We start from the raw sequence: 14,050 nt of genomic DNA, 5'->3' as shown, positions 1-14,050 counted from the left end.
GTGTATTACAGCAATTATGATGTTTTTCCCTCCCGAATTGGCACAGATTTTTAAAATGAATCATACTCATTGCTGATAAAGGGACAGGGAAACAAGGGTTTTATGTGTTGCTGAAGGGAATATATATTGGCTGAACCTTTTCTGGAAGGCGTTTAGGGAGCTATATTCAAAGGCCTTGATAGTGCTTATCTCTCTCACCTACCAATTCCATGCCTAGGAATTTATCCTAAAGAATGAATTACAGATTTGTCAAAGATATTGTATGAATTATAATATATTCATACTTTAGGGTACTCTGCCTTGGAAAATCCACGCTGTGTTACGATGGGGGAGAAACAGGTTTTACAGCAGCACGTGTGACGGCTTAGTCCAGTGTGTGTGTCCGTGTGTTGGGAAAGACTGAAGGGCTGTGTACCACAACAGGAAAAACGGTGGCTTCTCGGTGATGGAGTTACCAGGAGGTGTAATTTTTACGGCATTTTCTCGATTTTCTATACTAACAACGAGTATGTATTACTTCTGTAATTTCAAGGAGTGAATAAAAGTCATATAAAGGCGCATACTTTGCCCTTTGCTGATTATACACACCCTCCCAGTGAAGGAAGACGGACCAGCCTTAAGCTAGAAATGTTCACGTGGACCCAGGGCAGCAGGCCATTTTCCCCACCTGCCTACCCCAGTTAGCCATGGTGTCCTAGGATACGCTGGAGGCCTACACGAGAGGAACGCTCATTCATTCATGCATTTACTCTCTCTCACTCATTCACTCACTCAGGAAACATTTGTGGAGGTCCTCACAGCTTGGGAGCTAAGGAGAAGTGTCAGATTGTTGAAGGCTAATTGTAGTTTGGGTTTCTGTTGGTTTTTGTTGAGGTCTAATTGGCATACAAAATCTTCATACTTTCTGGTGGACATCACAGTGATTGGGTGTTTTTCGACTTCATGAAATGATCATGGTGAGTCTCGTGACCATCCGTCTCAAACTTACCGCAGTGGTCCCCCATATTGTGCGTCACCGACCCATGGCTTGCTTGTTTTATAACTGGGAGTGTGGACCTCTTAATCCCCTCCACCTACTTCTACATTTATCTTTTAAACCGAGAATTTAATAGAGTATCCGGCCCAACCCTCTCTCTTTGGAGACAGAAAAAATAGATCCCAAAGAGATTTGCCCAAGAGTGAATGGATGGTGAATCGCGCATCTAGACTGCGGTCTAGAAATTCTCTTTCTAGGCCAGAGGCACTTGGGCTTCCTGTCTTGTAAAACACTCATCTGCCCGATAGTCCTCCAAGTGAACAAAAAAGTCTCGTACTTGATGCTTGCATTTCTTCTCTAGTATTTTTAGGTGCCTTAACTGGCTTCACTTTGTCTCACAGAATTTGTAGTTAACTAAAGCTTTCCTATCTGTGAAACTCCTACATTAGTCATTATTAAGCTGTTTCTCCCTCATATTTTTGCGTTATTTTGGCCTCATAAATACAGTTGGACAAAGCCAATTAAAACCTTTCACACCCTCCCCCCCCCACCCCACCCCCGGCTGTGTGTTGTATCAACTTCCTGCTTTTGACTCTTGGGGAGGGGCCCTTCAGCCAGTCAGTACCCGTCTCTCTAGCATATTTATATTATGCAAAAAGATTACAGATTTTGTCAACAGTATCACTGCGGAATAGCACTGGGCCCCCTCCATTGTACCAGGTACATCATTCTCTACATGCTGCCTTCTCCACCTCAAAAGGCATCCTTCCCCCGCCCTCCTCCCCCGCCTTCAAAACTCTCCCCCATCCTTCAAAACCCCTAATTCCTGTGAAGACACTGCTGCTTCTGGAAAGGCTTTCCTCAGCCACACCCACTCCCCCACACTGTCTCTTCCCTCCTCTCGAGTTTGCATTTTGCTGCTCTGAGCTCCTCAGTAACAGACTTGGGATCTTTCATTTTCCCCGCGTGCTTAGTTCAGCACGAGACCGTCACAGGTCTTCAGACCAATCTCTCCTCGTTGATACAAGGAAGGAACGAAGGATGGAATAAACAGATACATTTTCCTACTAGGTTAAAAAGTAGAGAAGGGTCAATTTGGAACGGATTGTTCTCTTGTGTTGGTTTCTCGTGATGTCTTTACTGCTGTTCGTGAGGCTGGTGTAGGCTGGCGATGTCTTTACTGCTGTTCGTGAGGCTGGGTTCAGATAAAGATCTCACGGGGCTGCATTTTGGAGAAGCCACCTTCTTTTTTTTTTTTTTTTGAGAAATCGTGCAAAATGCACGGCCATCTCCAGCTGTCTACGCACCCCCTCACAATACAGACTGCTTCGCTTACACACCTGTGTACACACCCAGGCTCTGGGTCCAGAGACACGCACTCCCTTCCGTGCAGCGCGATCCGCACACGGCGTGGAGGAGCTGGCTTTGGTCCAGATGGGACCCCGGATTTGCTGGGGGGACTTACACTGGCCGTTATCTCCCCCAGGCTTCAGTGTCTTATCTAGAGCGTGAAAGGTGGGGGTTCAATGATCGAGATGCTTCTCCGGTCCACGAGCCTCTCACATGCTGGCCTGGAGTACTGTGCCCTGACCTTTTGTGGTCTAAGAACCTGAAGACTTGCACTTGACATTGGAGCGCAGCATTCACGCCAGCTCACAAGCCGTCCCTGCAGCCCTCAGACCTGTCCAGGCCGCCCGGTGTTCTCGGGAGTTGGCCCTCACTTCCACACAAGGCGTCCCCTCACTTCTGCGGCGCCTCTCGCTGCGGGTTTTTTGACCCTGACCCTGGGCCTATTTCTCTGTGCTCCGTGGGTTGATTCTGATTTGTCCTCCGTAGTGGAGTTCCTTTTTCCACAGGACACACATCCAGGTATTTGAAAATAGCAGTAACGCCCCAGCCCCGAGTCTCTTCTCCGGGTTAGAAAATTCCAGTCTCTTTGCCTGTTTCCCTTGCGACCAGATGGTTCTTTCTCCCTGATGCAGCCTGTTTGCGTCTGGCACCGCCACACCTCTGCACGAGCATTCTTCGCCCGCAGCGCTGTTACCTCTGGCACTTGATCCTTGTCCCTCAGGACCCAGTCCCAGGCCCTCCTTCTCCCAGCCAGACCTTGTTCTCTGGCCTCTGCCTTGCAGGTGCTCCACTGTGCTGTACCCGCCCTTTTCTACAGTGACTTCTGTACCGTGTTCTCAGTTTTTCACGCATCTGGGTGCTCTGCAACAGTGGGGACCTAACTGGCTCGTTCGCAGTGCCCGGCACGTGGTGGGCATGCGCGAGCGAATGAGTGAGGGAGGGAGTCTACCTTCCAGCACAGAACATGGTTCTGGTGAGTAGTGGCTGCTCAAGAAGTGTTTGTTGAAGAACAGGTGAATTCACAGACGAACCAGTGAATACACTGTTGCTTCAATGTACTTCGTGATTCTTTGAATCCTCTTAAAACATTTATGTATTTTGAGAGAGAGAGAAAGAGTATGAGTGAAGGAGGAGCAGAGAGAGAGGAGGGAGGGGGAGAATCCCAAGCAGGCTCCGCCCCCAGTGCGGAGCCTGACTCGGCGCTCGAGCTCACGACCCTGGGATCATGACCTCAGCCGAAATCAAGAGCCAGGTGTTTAACCAACTGAGCCACCCAGGTGCCCTGAATCCTCTTAAAATATTGAACCTAGAAACAAACATAAGACTCCAGAAGCGATACAGCCAGTATGAGGAATAGCAGACTGGTTACCTCATTCTCAAAAATATTTTTTTTTATTCTAAAAATGTTTGTTTATTTATTTTGAGGGGGAGGGGGGTGGAGGGACAGCGAGAGAGGGAGACAGACAATCGCAGGCAGGATCTGTGCGGTCAGTGCGGCGCCTGACATGGGGCTTGAACTCCCGACGCTGCGATCAGGACCTGAGCTGAAATCCAGAGTCGGGCACTTAACTGACTGAGCCACCCAGGTGCCCTGAAAATATCTTCTTTATTTTATTGCGTTTTAATTTACTTTAATTCCAGTTAGTTAGCATACAGTGTTATAGTAGTTTCAGGTGCGCGATGTAGTGATTCAACACTTAAGTACATCACCCCGTGATCGTTAGGCTAGGTGCCCTCCTTTATCCCCATCACCTGTCTCCCCCATCCCCCCACCTACCTCCCAGTGACCGTCAGTATGTTCTCTGTGGTTAAGGGTCTATTTCTTGGTTTGTCTCGCTCCTTTACCCATTGGCTGACTTGTTTTGTTTCTTAAATTTCACATGTGAGTGAAATCAAATGCTATTTGTCTTTCTCTGACTAATGTCGCTTAGCATAATATTCTCTAGCTCCATCCATGTCATTGGCATGGCAAGATTCCATTCTTCTTCATCACTGAGTAATATTCCATCGTATATACATACCACATCTTCTTTATCCATTCATCCATCGATGGACACTTTGGCTCCCTCCATATTGGGGTTATTGTCGCTGCTATAAGTATCGGGGTGCATCTGCCCTTTCGAATTACCGTTTTCATGATTTGGGGGTAAATGCCCGTTAGTGCAATTGCTGGGTTGTAGCATAGTTCCATTTTTAACTTAATTTCAGATTCACACTCGCAGAGAGGGGCCCCCTCAGCCAGGACCTACGTGGCTCCCCATCCTTGCTGTGGCTGCTGTGGCCGCCGTGTCTCCCGCGGCTTCTCTGCTGTCCCACCCTGAGGGGGACCGAAGTGGTTCCCACCTTCCGCCTTGTTCGCAGAGCTTTCGCCTTCCGGCACTACTCTTAGCCCTTGACACGTTCTTGGTTTCATTTTCACTTCCGTGCTTTCTCCTTTTAGTACAGTTAGCTGTGCTCATAGTTTAGTGACTTCATTTTCAAGACCCTGTTACAGTCATGAAATGCTTTTCCTTAACATAGAAAATTATCTGTAAGACTTTTTTAAAAAAGTGACTATTGGGATGCTTGGGTGGCTCGGTCGGTTAAGCGTCCGACTTCGGCTCAGGTCATGATCTCACAGTTTGTGGGCTCGAGCCCCACCTCGGGCTCTGTGCTGACAGCTCGGAGCCTGGAGCCTGCTTCGGATTCTGTTCGGATTCTGCTTCGGACTTGCGATCTGTCTCTAAGATAAATAGTTTTGTTTTTTTTTGTTTTTTGTTTTTTAATTTTTTTTCAACGTTTATTTATTTTTGGGACAGAGAGAGACAGAGCATGAACGGGGGAGGGGCAGAGAGAGAGGGAGACACAGAATCGGAAACAGGCTCCAGGCTCTGAGCCATCAGCCCATAGCCTGACGCGGGGCTCGAACTCATGGACCGCGAGATCGTGACCTGGCTGAAGTCGGATGCTTAACCGACTGCGCCACCCAGGCGCCCCCTCTAAGATAAATAGTTTTAAAAAAATTAAAACATAACAAAGGATAATAATCACTTAAAAAAATTTTTTTAACGTTTATCTACATCTGAGGGAGAGACAGAGACAGAGTGTGAGTGCGGGAAGAGGCAGAGAGAGAGGGAGACACAGAATCTGAAGCAGGCTCCAGGCTCCGAGTTGTCAGCCAAGAGCCCGACGTGGGGCTCTAATCCACGAACTGTGAGATGATGGCCTGAGCCGAAGTCGGATGCTTAACCGACTGAGCCACCCATGCACCCCAACCTTTGTTATGTTTTCAAGTGATACAAGCTTTCTTAGAAATAAAAGCTGTGATTTGATGCGGTTCCCAGTATAGATTCATGTGCAGCCTTCCCAGAACTACATAAGTTACTTCCAATTATTGAAATACAAATGCAGCAAATGCCTATAGTACAGGTGGTGGTCCCTGAATGGATCAAAATACAGGAGAAACAGAAATACAGAGTAGATTGTGTGCAGTAGGGATGAAAAGGCAAAGCAAAGTGACAGCAACTATTGCTGGGAGTGACATGAACTGTCTGTCCTGTTCCTTTGATTGGAAAAAGGCATGAAAAGAAGTCAGCGGGGCTAATGGAAGACCAGTAAATTGTTTGGACTTCTGATACATGTTTGTAACCGGAATGGGAAAGACAAAACAGGAAGTACTTCAGAAGCATTAACAGATCCTTATTGTTTTACTTGATGGGACAATCATATGTTGCTCACAAGCCCATTTCCAGAGGGTGATTAAATGGAAAGAATGACACGTAGGAAAAGAAAACCACATGAGCCAGATTCTGGCCGTGCCACAGCCTCCCCCTGTTTAACATGTGAATTTAGAAAATTTATCAAGTACTTAAAAAATAGAAATGGTTGCGGGGTGCCTGGGTGGCTCAGTCGGTCAAGCATCTGACTTCAGCTCGGGTCATGATCTCTCAGTTCTTGAGTTCGAGCCCCCAGTCGGGCTCAGTGCTGACAGTGGGATTTTCTCTCTCCCTCTGTCTGTCCCTCCCCCGCTTGCTGTGTCTCTCAAAATAAATAAATAGATTTAAAAAAATAGAAATGGTTGAGAAAAAGCCCAACGATGTCTAAAAGTGAATGAGAGATCCGCAGAAATTGGTTATTCCAATCAGCAACTACTTCTCTTAAATATAAAACTCTGTGCTTCCGGGAGAATGGCCTGTCCATGTTTTTGTGGTGAACGAGATAAATATGTCAAGGGAATTTGCACATCCATTTTGTGAGGTTGGTCTGAGCCTTCCAAAAGTTAGGCCGAAGAAAACTAGTTCCCTGGAAACTAGAAAATCTGACCATTAATAGCTGGGAGTTCACTCTTTGTTTGATTTTCGTAACCCTTATTTATTAGCGGTAGACAGAGCTGTGGAATAGAAGCCAGATGATTTGCCTGGATCATTCCCAGCGTTTGTCATAATGTTCTAATAAGATAAGACAAGACACTGTATAGGATCTCAAATGCTGTGCAGCAATTTGAGATGTCGCGAATGACAGCAGTATGCCGTGATGAGCCGTGACAAGTGCATGGAGCTGTGCGGTCACACAATTCCTAAGTGATGGATGGCTCGACGTGATTAGAAGCTCGTCCGATAAATTTGTCACCATGAAGTTCTCTACAACTGTAATTGACACATCACTGACCATTGCACTGACTTGTGAAGCCACTTAGTGGTTTGAACCTCTTCAGACACTGGAGGGACGAGTTGCTTGGTGTCTGTGGGGAAACCGAGGTGGCAGGAAGGCGTGCTTGCTTAGTGTCAGAGGGGAACGTGCCATTACTAAGCAAGGCGGAATCTGCATTTAAGTCATTCAGTTTTGCTCAGTGAATTGGGGAGTAGATCAGAAGAGATGTTTGGAATTGTGAATACTATCTAGAAGACTCTCCCCTAAAACACAACTGCATAAAAAAAAAAAAAACTTGATTTTTTTTCTGAAGTGCTGGGAAGTTTAAGTAGTAGAAGCTGTAATTCTTAAACCTGCTTGACTTGTTACTGACAGGACTGGTCTGTTCCCATAAATGCAGGGTTGCAGCAGCTACCCCCCACCCAGCCATGAGGTCATGGCTGTGCTCTGTCTGGCTTGCTTGGCTGTCTTCTGATGCTGCCCGCTGTTTTGTCTGTTCCACCCTGACTGCCCTTCTCTTAGACACCAGTTTGTATACTTTGTCGCTCATTAATACGACATATTTAAAAAGTGTATACATAAGGCAAATACAGGTGAAGTTTGTGTTAAACGTTCAATAGGGATTTCCTGACCGTAACTTGTTTTTTTTTTTTCATTTTTTAATTTTTAACGTTTATTTTTGCGAGAGACAGAGACAGAATGCGAGTGAGTTAGGGGCAGAGGGAGAGGGAGACACAGAAGCAGAAGCAGGCTCCAGGCTCCGAGCTGTCAGCCCGGAGCCCAACGCGGGTCTCAAACTCACGAGCCATGAGATCATGACCCGAACCGAAGTTGGACCCTCAACCGACTGAGCCACCCAGGCGCCCCATCAAGGGCCATAACTTGTAACACTCACGTTCCAACTGCTTGAAGGCACTGTTTGTGGAGAATAAAGGGTATTTTCCTAACGCAAACTTCTCTGATGCATAAAAATGACCAAATCTCTGCTTTAAGCTCGTTGATTTAGAGGGTCCTGGGCTGTTAGGAACCCTGACGATACTGTGGGAAGAGTTTCCATTTGACCGTTCACCAGGGGATTAAATAACGCAAGTGCTGGGAATGGTGTTTGGTGCAGGATCAGTGTTCGGGAAACCTTGGCCGTTTTCTTCCAGTCGTTCCTTTAAACCGACCCAGGAGCATTCAGTGAGGAAGTGTGTTGTCTGCCTAAGTGCAGAAATGACTCTTTCTGCGTCGGAATTCGTTTCCCCCCTTATTTGTGTCGGCCTCATCTCCTTGCTCATGCCACCTCGTGTTACTGGTTTTTATCGTTGAAAAACTAAAGGTGTGGTTTGGGGAGCTCACGATGCCTGCACGATTCCACCTTGGCACAGTTTCACAGCCTGGCAGGCGAAATAGGGTGCTGGGGTTGCCCGGCATCCCTCCTGCCTGGCACAGCCTGGATTCCATCTATGAGTCAGGCTCCACGGCCAGCATCCCTCCTGCCTGGCACAGCCTGGATTCCATCTACGGGTCAGGCTCCATCCAGGTCAGGCTCCAGCCCTCCATTTCTCCCCAGAGCCATGCAGAGCACATGACCCCTCACTGAGCCGGTCCAAGGCTGGCAGTCCACACCACACATTTAGTGTATTGTATGTGTGTGTTTCATGTGCTTTTGTAGTTTCTTTCTAGCAATATTTTAGGTTCCTCGATGGCTTCATGGCATGTAGTCATAACCTAATTATACCAGAGAAGAAAGGTTCTCTCCTCTTCTTTAATAATTCGTTCTAATCATCCAAGCTTTAGTCTCTTAGATTTCTTCTTAGAGATGATTCTACTTCACAGCCTTTGCAGTGGATATTAGCATCTGGATGAAATCAAGAGGGAAATGTGGCAGCGATCAGGGTTAATTATTTGGATTTTTAAGAACAGTTCTTTCTTTCCTAGAATTCTTTTCTTAACGAATTGATGTTTGTTTTTGTTTTTGTTCAAGGCATTTTAAGTCTTTGGAATCTGTGACTTGAAAAAGCTGTATCCCATTTTTCCTGAATTTTCCCCCCTTAGTAGAATAATTCACAACGAGATCTGCACAGCATGTACATCAGAATCACCCGGTGTTTTTAAACCACAAAGCCCAGGGCCCATCCCAGACCTACTGAAGCAAAGGTCTTGGTCGGAAGCCCAGTCTGCATGTAGCATGCTCCCAGGTGATCCTTAGATAGTTAGGAGTTGAGAATTGTTGTTTTGACCCATAATGTGCTAGAAACTGAATTCCTGTTTTGCATTCCTTGTTAAGCTTTGCATTATGTAGTTTTCAAGCTGTTCAGATAGGGCAATGCTTTGCCGGAAACTTCCCTCTCTCTGTGTGTGTATACAGACACATGATCTTGTCTTGTCATAGCCTGTTGATAGTCCCACAGTCCTACACTCTAATGAAACCCACCTCACCCTGTCCTGTTACTACAGGTTTGTCCGTATCCCACAGCCTCCACCGTCACCAGACGGCAGGTTTCTCAAGGACAGGTGTGCGTGACACATAATAGGTTAGGTACCAAGTACATATTTGTTCTAAACATCAGTACATGTTATATTGTAGCCCATTGGCTTCATGTGTGTTAAGTATGGATTCTCAACGTGGGAACACACCCAGGCATGGATTCACTTAGACGCCTTCAGTATCTTTTACCCTCTGTGTACATGGTGGTCATGAACGTGGGCAAACCACTTGTGTATTTGGCAAGAATTCATAGTTTTTGTTAACAGCTTAAAGTGAGAGCTGAGCAAATATTTAACTTCTATGTTAAAAACAGGAAAATAATAAATAAATCAAGTCTTTGCCCAGATTTATTTCTGGAAGAATAGCTCAGCAGGGCTGAGCAAGGTTTTGTTTGCAAGTCTGGTTTCCCTAGTTGGGTGAGCGTAGGCACCAACTGAGCCATTGTCCCCAAGGTTTTCTTATTTCTGGCCAGAAGACGAAGTTCGAAATTCGCAAAACTACCCCAAACATGACCTGCTAAGCCAGTCACTCAGATACAGCCCAGAAGCTCTACTGTTGGAACCGAGATGTGTGACTGCTGAGTCTACCCAGTGGAAATTTCCTTGTTTTTAGACAGATGCCTTCTTTTTTTTTTTTTTTTCTGAGTAAAAGGCAAAAGTGAGTTTGGATGGATACTGCGTTAGGTGCACAGATCACCCCGTGCGTTTCATCTGCACAAGCCACCGCCAGGCTAATAACCTCCTTTTCTGCAGTTCTGTCTGAGAATAAAACAATTCACTCCGCCACGGACAAAGATCGGTGAAATCTCAGATGGAGAATTTGGTCAAACCAGGTTTCAGAGCACGTTAAACCCTAGGCTGGTGAACTGACTTACAGAGTTAAGCCTGAGACCAGCCCCCTGATCTGGTTCCTCCTCTTTCTGGACGGAAAGCCAGGCCCTGAGTTACTGTCGTATTCGATTCAAACTACCTCCCAGGAACAGCCTGGCCCCTCTCATAATTAAAGAGGAGAAGTGAATGAATACTGACTGAGCTCCTACTTTGTACTTAGTCCTTTGAAAATGTTATCTCATCCAATCCTTGTCATCCTCAGGATGGGTTTTATAACACAGTGAACATATGGAAAGTTTTCTTCTCAAAGAGGTATACACTTGATAACTAAGTCCGTGGGTACTTAATGCCAAGATTTCTATTTTCAAGTCTGGTATTGTCATCACTATTCCAGGATTAAGTACCCCATAGTTAGTCGGTGAACTTTGCTGAAGGAACAAATGAATTCTGTGGATGACTCATGAATATCACCTTTGTATCTCTCAAAATTCTCACTCGCTTGCTTTCCCCTCTTATCGTCGTAAACACTTATTCACGTGGATTTGGGGATCACCCGACCCAACTTTCTCTACAAGTAGAAGTCCCCTCCTACATGCCCCTGTTTGCCTTTTTCAGGGCAAAAGTTAATCCGTGAGGCAGCCTGTTCATTGTCGTGTGGTCCTTATCGTTACAAAGGCTTTCCTTATACTGAGATAAAATCTGTTTCTGCATCAAAGGACGGCATGGAATTGTGGGCAAAGCCCGGGCCTGGGGATTGGCACCCGATGTTTTCACTTAAGGCAAGCCCCAACCGTTCCCAGCCTGTTTCCCTACCTGTAAAATTTCGGTAACTGGTACTAGGTATGAAAAGACCCGCCTTGCCTAACTCACAGGGTCGTTATGAGAGCCTGTCCTATGACGCACGGGACAGTCCTTTGCAAAGGGTAAATCCCAACAGAAAAGTTAGTTCCTATTTCACCGCCTGGGACTTCATAGAATGATTTTACTCGTTGTGAAAGAAAACGATGACACGCCTCATTACATCTTCTTTCCTTTGGACTAAAGAGCTCTGTTTCCTTACATATTTTTAAAAATATAAAAGGGTTGGGTTTCAGGTAAACACTCCTCCTGGCTGCCTCCTGCCGGATCCTGTCTGAAATGTCAGGTGTTTGGGTGAAGTGTGTCCCAGGAGGGCCCCACGCTGCTGAGCCTCCCTGTCACCCCCCCCCCCCCCCCCCCCACAGCACAGGCTGGGAAGCACCACCACTCGGTGATGAACCAGCGTTTCCATCCGTGACACTCACAGCTGAGCCGTGTCAAGAATGTGTGCTGTGAAGAGTCAGGTCCACACGGCTGTCGAGCTAGGTCTTTGGGGCCCACGTGCGCACAGTTGTGGTTTCTCACCTAAATGTAGACAATTCATCCGCTGTGGTTTTAGCCCGACATTCCAAGTCATTGCACTTCCGTTGCCCTCTTGGTCTCAGCTGCCAAGGTGGAGCTACCTGTGTGGGTTTTCTGACATCTGCCAGGATGAGAAGTCTTTCTGTCATTAGCTACCTTCCTGGTAAAAATATGGAACAAGATAAGACGCGGGAGGACCCGCGAGTGTCTCCTCCTCTCATGAAAGATCTCCTTCTAATCTCAATTACTCTCGTAGTTACCAAAACATTTACTACAGTTATGGGTGGTAGAACGGTGTCCCTCTCACACATGGTGAGACCACAGATCGTGAGCTTGGACTCGCATCCCTGAGGCTTAACGTGGTGCCTGGCAGATAGTAGCTGCTTGATGGAAGCTTATAATTGGAGAGGGAGCGGACGGATGAATGGCGAGATACTAAGTTACCTGCTTTGGGGATGGTTGTCCAGCTAGACATCTACCCCTCTACCTGGGCCAACATCCAAATTACATTTCCCTCTTTATATCGGTAAAAGTACTAAGAGAGAGAGTTTGTCAGGCGTACCCTACATCGATGGAAGTGTCCCCTTTATCTAGAGATGGCACAGCCCTGTTATCGAAAGAAAGTTGATCTGCTAATATGATTTGATTTCAGTGAACGCATCCATCCTTGTTCATAGGTAACATCTACTTGTTTTCTAAGTGTTCACACACCTTCTGCTCAGTTACTGTCTCCTGACTTCTGCGTCATTATGTCCCGTACCCCCACATCCGTCACCTTCGTCTCCCTTCCTGTGCCCCTGTTTCTGCTCCTTACTCCAGTCTTTTCAAGTTGAACAGTTGTCCTTAAACGCATTCTCGAAAATAGGCTTCTCTTTATCCTTAGTTCTCCTGTTCTTAGCCGTCTCTTTTCCTACCTGGATTCTTCCCTTCTTTGGACCAAAGTTGACCAAAAGTTTATTTATAAGTGTGTTGAATAAAATTTTGGGTCCCCACATCTCATTAAAAAAAAAAAAAGAGCTGATTCTTTCTACCTAAACAAAAGTAAGATCTCTGCAACCAATACAACTCACGTTTTGTTTGAATTGTGTTGACAGCTGAGTGGATCAGTGGTCCTTAAATGAAAGGCAAGTCTTTTCCTTCTGGAGGATTTATTGCAATTTGGGTGATCGACAAAGACCCAAACAGGAATTTCCTGAGTAATTCTGATTTCTGATCTTTTATAAGGCTAGATCTGTTTCCCTCAGAAGACTAAGAATATTCTATTAAATCATCTGTCTTATTTACCACCAGCTTTAGCTCTTGAGTCACAGAGGCGGCTTTGTCGTATGTGAAGGCAATTTGGGTTTGGGCAAGTTTTCTGGGAATGGAGTGAACTGGGGCCACTGATCAGCGTGTATGTTTAGCTTAAGGAAATATCCTCTTGTTTGCTGAAATCCTGTACACAATCCCCTGCTATTTCCTGTACTTTGATAATTAGTAATATTTTCCAGGGTGGAAAATATGTGTCATTCTCTTAAAGTCTTATGCGATCTTAATCTGAAAGTAATTAGTATAGTGCATGTTTTTATATATCTTGGTACATTTTACCATTAGCCAGGCAAATCCACGGTACCATTAATATTATGTTACATTTTGAGCCACACGCAAGCTTTTCCAAACGTTTAGCCCCGATGGCAATATGTTCTATGTTTGGGTTATTCTGAGTGATGCTTTTTATTTTTCGCTTCAGTAATACATGAATTTGCACTTAGAATATTGGTTTACCCCATCTGGGAGCTGTCATATGACAGGATGTGATGTGAGTCTTCATTTAGTAGAAAAGATACACAAGCCAAAAGTCCAAGAAGTGATGTAAAGCAAGTCTTAAAATTCAGTCCTGTCAGTTCTGCCTCAATCAGGAGCTGAATTATCATGTGATGATACAGGCGTTGCATCCGCTACCGGGCCGACTTAGGGTCTCAACCAACGTCTGACGAACCTCAGACGTGAGGTTACGACACCTCCTCTGGCCACTGCTGAAGTTTTATTAGTTTCCCTCTTTTTCTCATTTTTTAAAATCGTGATAAGTGTCCTCTTTAATTCCAGTCTCCTATTTCCCTCATCCCCTCACCCACTCCCTTCTGGTAGCCATCCATTTGTTCTCTGTAGTTAAAAGTCTGTTTCGTGGTTTCTCTTTCTCTGTCTTTTCCTTTGTTCGTCTGCTTTCCTTCTTAAATTCCACATTTGACTGAAATCATATGGTATTTGTCTTTCTCTGACTGACTTATTTTGCTTAGCAATTACACCGTCTAGCACCATCCATGTCCTTGCAAATGGCAAGATTTCACTCTTTTTATGGCTGAGTAATATTCCACTGTATACACACACCACATCCTCTTTATCCATTCATTATTCAGTGGACACATGGGCTGT

This window comes from Leopardus geoffroyi, chromosome D1 (genome assembly GCF_018350155.1).
Source record: "Leopardus geoffroyi isolate Oge1 chromosome D1, O.geoffroyi_Oge1_pat1.0, whole genome shotgun sequence".
Lineage (NCBI taxonomy): Eukaryota > Metazoa > Chordata > Mammalia > Carnivora > Felidae > Leopardus > Leopardus geoffroyi.
The sequence above is the reverse complement of the archived record's forward strand: the minus strand, read 5'-3'. Positions refer to the sequence as shown.